This window comes from Podarcis cretensis, assembly GCF_951804945.1.
Source record: "Podarcis cretensis genome assembly, chromosome: 1".
Lineage (NCBI taxonomy): Eukaryota > Metazoa > Chordata > Lepidosauria > Squamata > Lacertidae > Podarcis > Podarcis cretensis.
In genome coordinates this window covers 103,699,909-103,707,360 of record NC_137170.1, presented here as the reverse complement: position 1 = coordinate 103,707,360, position 7,452 = coordinate 103,699,909, and the positions used below count along the sequence as shown (strand labels likewise).

General features: G+C 44.7%; 1 long non-coding RNA gene across 1 annotated transcript; it reads right to left on the bottom strand.

Annotated features, from left to right (window-relative positions):
- Positions 1 to 426: 426 nt before the first annotated feature.
- LOC307226529 lies at positions 427 to 6,857 on the bottom strand. Its single transcript, XR_013843481.1, has 2 exons — positions 6,761 to 6,857; positions 427 to 649 (listed from the first exon to the last, which is right to left on the bottom strand). It is a non-coding gene; the product is annotated as an uncharacterized lncRNA (long non-coding RNA).
- Between the last annotated feature and the right edge of the window lie 595 nt (positions 6,858 to 7,452).

The following is a 7,452-nucleotide window of genomic DNA, read 5'->3' as shown; positions in this document are numbered from 1 at the left end:
GTAGGAACTAAGGATCTCAGATGGTCAGTCACCTAACGGTACTTAAAATGTTCGTAGATTTTTTTGTGGTTGAATAATAACATCTGTTTTGATTTTTGAACCACAAAAGTGCATTTAATCTGGCCTTCCTTTATTTGAACTTTTCACATCTGCTTAGGCTTGGTTCCCATGAACTAAATCCCAGATCCCCCTTTCTTTTCTTTTCTTTTTTTAAATGGAGGAAGTTTACCTGTGCCGCTGTTGTCCCAGTTCCAAAGACAACTTTATAGGACTCCGACAAAAAATGTCAAAAGGAATTCTACACAATGCCCAGGCCAAACTTTCACGCACAGGGAGTATGACTACACTTCCAGTTGATCCTCAATCTCAAGTCAGTGACCCACCGCACTTTTTAAAAAATACAGTTGAAGGAATTCAGAGAAACAATACTGAGAAACTTCTAGTTTAAACATTCTTGTAAATGCTGGAAGTTTAGCTAAGCAATCTACAGGCACAAACTTTGAAGACCAAGAGGGTATGAATCTTCACCATCCCATCTGCATTCTACTTCTCATTTTCTTCCAGCGAAATAAAATCAGGTTTTGAGGCAGTGGGTGGGATGGAGGAAAATATTTCAATAGTGGAGAAGATTCCCAGAGAGGTTCAAAGCCTGTTGTTCACAAAAAAAGCAAAACAAATTGTGTGTATGTTTTGTGGGGCAGGGGTTAGTCTTATAATAACTGGAGAGATGTAAGTGCCCTGAGGAATAATCTCTTGTGGTCTAAAACAAAGAACGTAAGAAGAGCACATAAAGGTTCATCTAGTCTGGCATCTTGTGGCCAAAAGTGGTCAGCCAGGAGCATCCAGCAAGCCCTGAATGCAGGGCATGAAGGCCTCAGCCATTTCCTTTGGTTTGTGCCTAGCAGCTATCATTTAGAGGTATACTGCACCTAACTATGGAGGTTGCACTTTGCTATCACAGCCATCATAATCATAATTGACAGGAATGGAGGGAGGAGTGCCCACTCTCTGTTCTTCAAGTGGTGCTCCTGATTTCTTCCTCTGTCAGAAGAGCAGCTGGCCTTTTCAGCCTCAGATGCCAATAGGGATTGCCTCTTCTGTATTCTCTGGGAGAGCTGAGTTCCAGTCCTTGACACTGTTACAAGCCAAATTTGGAGGACAGAGTGCAAGCAATTCCTGTGAATATCCCTGGGACTTCCGCTATCCTGGCTTGGGAAGATCAGCACAGTTGTTAACCAGACACACTGTTGCACAACACATCCCATATGCGGCCCTGCGGAACTTTAAAGGGAACGTATTTTGCTTGCACTGGGGCCAGGTCAATAAAACCACTCCACCTGAAATGGTTTGACCAAAGGGTTTGGGAGTCTGGGAGAGAAAAGATGTTATCTGCAGGCTGTCCTTGTTTTAAACTCAACCCCTTCTCTTTTTTCCTCCCCTCACACCGACTGTCATTGAAACTGCATCATGATAGAACAATCTGTGGGAATTTAACAAGTCAGAAATGGATTAAAAAGCACTTTATGACTTGTTAAAGAAATCCCCTTGTTCCTCAGAAGCATTTTTAGTATCTTATTAATGGCATTTGATCCGACTAACATATTGACTAGTCATTTGAATAAGGGATGAATCCTCCTTGATGGATCACAAAGGGAATATAAATTGAAACGAGGCATTTTTCCAAATTTCCCATTTTTAAAAATAAACCCTGTACAGAACAATATACCTCAATCCATTTTTACTTTGGCTGTCCTGAGGGTACCTTGATTTGAGCACCAAATGATTTCTGTGTCCAAATGTGCCTTTTAACTAACTTGGGATGTGAAGATTGTTCAACCTGTAATATACCTTAAGTTTATGGGCTATGTGATCTAATGGGCACATGCACATACAATACATAAACAAATGCCCCTCTTTTTTTCTCAAAGGCAAAAAATCCAAGATGCTTGACCCAAGAATTTGTTGGAGAGAGTGATGCTGCAATCAGGAACTGCTTTTGGGCTTCCCACAGGCATATGGTCAGCCACTGAGAACAGAACGCTGGACCAAATGGGCCATTGCCTTATATGCTGTCAGTGGACTAAAGGCACTAACCTAGTCCCCTAAATGTTCCCAGTATTAAAGCCTGGCTCCACCATCCCAAAACCCAGGAAGCTTCTACCTGCTTAGGGAGGGAGGCACAGTGCTCTGATGGGGTCCCAGTGCCCTCCTGCCACCTTCCCTAAGCCTATCTGACTTTGGGAACCGGGCCATCTTTAGCAGATGTGGTGCCAGGGTGCAAATATCCGCTCAGCACCCCCAAATTACCACAAAGGCTTGGGAAGGAAGCTGCACACCCGTCAGCCATACAGTTGGCGGGCCACAGCTTCCATCCTAAGCCTCTGTGGGAATCACTCTCCTCCCACGGAGGCTTGGGAGGCAAGCTGCACGCCCACCAGCCATATGGTTTGTGGGACGCAGCTGGCGGGCGTGCAGGGAAAGGGGAGGCTGCCGGCAAAGTTGCACAGCTCCCCCACTGGCTGGGGCGCCCCTGAGAGGCTGGCGCCCTGAAGCAATGAACCACTAAACCGTATGGGAAAGACGGCTCTGTTTGGGAAGGAGGCAGGGGAGCTGCAGCATCCTGTCAGAGGCCTAACGTCTCTTTCCCAAAGCCTGGGAAGCTTTTGCCTGGCTTAGGGAGGCCATGCCTGGTGTGATGCTCAAGCATTTAGTGCCTCCCCTCCCCATTTTCCTTGCAAGCTGGCACCTCTGGCCCTAACTGTTCCCCCATGAAAATTTTCACTGCACACCACTGATCCTTCTGTACTTAAGGTTCTTATGTTTCTCTCTTTTTCTCTCTCCTCCTGCGAGATGTGGGAGTGTGCTGTCCACTGATGGGCTTTGATTAGGAAGGGGCCAAGCGGCTACTGGTCCCAGGAGAAAGCAGACAAGGACTCACTGCCTTGCCTCCTCTGACCAGCTGCAAGGTGACTGCCCACTAGCGTTCTCTTCTGTGCTGTTAGGGTGAGCCAAAGGAAAAGAACAAATGGGATCGTGCCTTTGCTTTGCCCTTTGTGAAGCAGAAAGGATTTGACTTGCTGTTCAGGGGCTTGAAAAACAGCAACGGCACTGCCAAGCCCTACTGAATATGGCAGGGTCTACTAATGAGTGAGAATTCACACCATAACACTGTGCACATGAAGCTCACTCGCTGGTGGCCTTGGGCTTGTCACTCTCTCTCACAGCTGTGCCTACCTCACAGGATTATTTTGAGGATAAAATGAGAGGGGGGTCTTGTGTGCTGCCTGGAGCTGCTTGGAGGGGAGGTGGGATATACAGACACCCACTCAACAACAGTCACTACAAGCTGCTCAAGGAAGGATGGCAGCATTGGGGGAGAGACATGGGACTCTTCCCTGCTCATCATCTTCCCTAAGCTTGGTGGCGGCGGCAGCACTGGAGGGGGGAAACAAGACATTCCTAGATCCAAAAAGAAGCTGGGATGCTTCTGTAAATTTGGGGATGTCCTGCTAAAAATGGGGCAGTTGGAAGACTGGAGGAGGACTGTGGTAAACTTTGAAGGTGTCTTATTTTAAGAAATTGCCACAGTCCCCCCAGCCATCAGCTACTACCCCCCCCCCAATCAGTCTGTGGTCATCAACATTGAGGGAAGACCCTTCATCAGCAAAAAAATTATGTCTTGCTGAAGGCTCCAAAGATGGTTAGCATTTTATAAGTGATAAAGTGTTTGTCTTTTTTAATTAAGGCATGCACATTGTTTTTTTTTTTTAAAAAAAACCACTATGCTATTGTGCACTTAATTGACCACAATATGTTGTAAACATAACTTTTGTATGCACTAGAAGAAGAAGAAAAAAGTGTGACTTGCTTTATTCCGATATTCGCTTTATTGCAGGGATCTGGAACCAAACCTGCAATACCTCCTTATTTATGTGTAATAAATAAGCTATCAAAGAAACCTACAAAATTCCCTCCTCTTCACAACTATTGAGTCTGTGTCCATCAAAAAGCTCACCTGCCTCATGTGTTTGCTTTGCGACAGGACCGTCCACCCAATAGCCCTGCCTCAATATTCAATTCAGATTGTCACTGTGCAGCATAAGGGGAAAGCACCGGAGCTCGTGAAAGAATTAGTTCAAGGAATTAGCTCCAGGTGGCTTAAGCAAGCGAGACAAACCATAAGCAACAGAGGATGTAACCACTTCCTCCACTACCATGCAGTTTCACAAGCATCTCTGTCCTGAGAGTGGGGAGGAATCCCTGCATAGCGCAAGCTATGTACACCTGAACATCTATCCCACCCAGACATTTCCAGGCATTGTTATTGGATGCAACACCATGTATCACACAATAAGCCATTTATTTGAAGAACAGAGACTAACCTGTGCTTTGGCTAATAGAAACACAATCTGGCCACAGATAACCTGGAGGAGACACTGACAAAACCTTGAGTAGTGGCTCTACTCATACAGTGGTACCTCGGGTTAAGTATTTAACTCGTTCCGGAGGTCCGTACTTAACCTGAAACTGATCTTAATCTGAAGCACCACTTTAGCTAATGGGGCCTCCTGCTGCCGGTGCACCGCCGCTGCACGATTTCTGTTCTTATGCTGAAGCAAAGTTCTTAACCTGAAGCACTATTTCTGGGTTAGCAGAGTCTGTAACCTGAAGCGTATGTAACCTGAAGCGTATGTAACCCAAGGTGTCACTGTATTAACTTTACTATGCATAAGGAATTAGAGCAACATGATACAATGTTTGATGCTGTTGTGATGTTGCAGGAGCATCAAAGCAGTAAAGGGGTGAAGCCACCGTACTGCAATGGTTCAGGATCAGAACTCCAGAGTCTGGTAAACTAAAGGCTAATATGGGGGGGGGGGACAGAGATTCTTTCATACTAATTTAAGTATGCATTTGGTTAGAGTGTTGTGTTGATAATGCCAAGGTTGAAAGTTCTATCCATGTACAGGGCAGCTGCAAATTCCTGCATTGCAGAGGGCTGGACTAGAGATGATCCTCAAGGTCCCTTCAAACTCTAGAGTTCTATGATTCTTCTATTTTTAGTGAGAGAAAAGCAGGAGCAGTACCTCTGAAGCACCCTATAGCACAAACTAATGGTGCTGTGAAGTAGGAAGGGGGTGGAAGGAACGGTCTCTCTGCCGAAGCTTTGTAGCCCAGATCACAGCCTGTGTCTATTTATGCAACACAATCCTTTGGGAGCAGCTTAGACGATTAATATTCCTAAATGGCATTTTTGGGTTCTTTCAGAGCAACTGAAACCGTATGATCTGGCCACACGATTCATGCCAAGCCAAATCTCTCAAACTTGACAGTGTCAGGCCTCTGGGTGGGAACATCATTTACAAAATAAAAGAGACATATTTCAAATAAAAGTGCTGGCAAACACAAAACCTTCCAAATGTCTTGCAAATTCTCTCTCTCTCTTCATGGATTAATGACCCTACACAGGAACAGGACACTTTGCTACTTAATCCTACCCATGTCTCTGCAGCTCCCACTCTCACCAAAGCGGTGATGGTGGCAACTTTTTCTTCTTCAGATCAAACAGGAACTAAAGTCTGGGAAGATTTAACAGCAGAATAAAAACAATACTTCCAGGGGGAGTGAGGGAAGGCAAATAAAAATGTTAACCATCTGCAGTCCTTACTGCCTCTGTTCTTTTCTGTTTTATTTGACGTTGTATCATCAGCATTAAGACATTCCCCTTCCCCGCCCTGCTCTTCTTGCTTCCAGCTTTTCAAACTATCATTCCCCATTAAGGAGCAATCGGACACACAAAGAGTTCCAGGGAATCTTCGTTTAGGTAAATAAATTCAACAGGGATGTCGTGGGCAAATATTCCAGGCTCTTCCCCATAGGTGGAAGTGAGGCCAAGGAATGGAATATGGAAAAGCAAAACTGTGATATTTCCCATTTCTTATGCCAGGGGTGGGGAACCTCAAGCCCAGATCTAAATGCTTCCCTATCTGGCTCTCAGAGCTCTTTCCAGGCCACACCTCAGTGTTCCTGCTTCACACCCCTAGAGCATTTACCTGGCTTGAACTTGTCCTGATAATGCCTCTTACTGGTCTGGGTCGAGGATAGAGAGTTGTGTTTATACATGAACCTACTATACAAAGTCTTTAAAAAAAAACCTTCTGCCTCTGCCCACCACTGTCCTCAAGCAGTTGTCCAGAAGGGAATTTGGCCTTCAAGCTTGAAAAAATACCACTCCTGGCATTTGCCAACCTAGAGTCAGGGCTAATTGACTCCATATTGCCAATGTCATTAAGGTTGCTAAATTTCCCTGCCCCTGCTCCTCTGTGTTTAGCTCTGATCTCTGTGGTCTGCCAGGGAACCAAAGACCATTAAGAGGGTACAACTTCTGCCTCCCAATAAGAAGACTGTGGCAAAAAAAACCCAACACCTTCAGCCAATGAAGGACCAGCTGTAGGGAGCTTGCTTCCTGCTCCCTACCAGAAATAGCTCTCCACTCAGGGCTCTCCCAAGACAACTTCAGCTACAGAGTTATCAGGTACACACAAAATAGCAAACATGAATTATAAGGAAGAATCCATTGAGTGGTGCATATTACCATTAAGAATCCATAGCACAGCATGCTGAAGAAACAGCAAAGAAGTGCTTTCTCAAAAAAGCTTAACATGAGTATAAAAAATAGTCTTTCATGTAATAAGCATTACAGCTAAAGAGATGTTGTTGGTTTTTTTAAAGACTGAGCTAAAATTAGTGAAGGGTTTACCAAGTCCATGCTTGCCTTTGTAAACTGAATCTCCTGTCGATTATTTTAGAGGGCTGCATTCAGGGATGAAGTGTTCACCTTAAGGGAGCTGCACTGTAGCCCCATCCCTAAAGCAGAATGGGGGTAATGCTCACTCTTAAGTGGTTTTGTGACACAATCTCATAATGAAATCTGATTGGCTACATGGTGTCATAATAAAAACAATTCAGAGTGAAGGCTGGAAGCATTGCCATCATTCTAAACTGAAGGCAACAGACTCATGGAGGCAAATCTAGTGTGGTGATGTTACCACATTGACTTTGCAGTCCCTGATTGGACAGAATGATGTAGAGAGTGAGAAGACGAGATCCAATGAAAAGGTTCCATGTTTAAAGTATGGTGAACATTGGTGCAGCCTATTTTGCTTTGGGGCAAATGTTTTGTGGTGTAAAGTTTTTTGGGGGGTTTGTTGTTTTTTTGCATCAAACTCATTATGTCATAAGCTGATGTCTTATTTAAAAGCAACAATCCAACAATACACGGAGCTGGGAATTGAGGTAATCTGCTGTTTGCAGTTTTGTTGGACAAATCATCTCCATGGTATGTGCTTATGACTTCAGGGTATGTTCATGCGGAGGCTAATGAGGGCTACAGTGATAGGAAGCCTCAGAAGACAGTTACAAGGGCCTTACTTACTGCTACCACACTTGCCC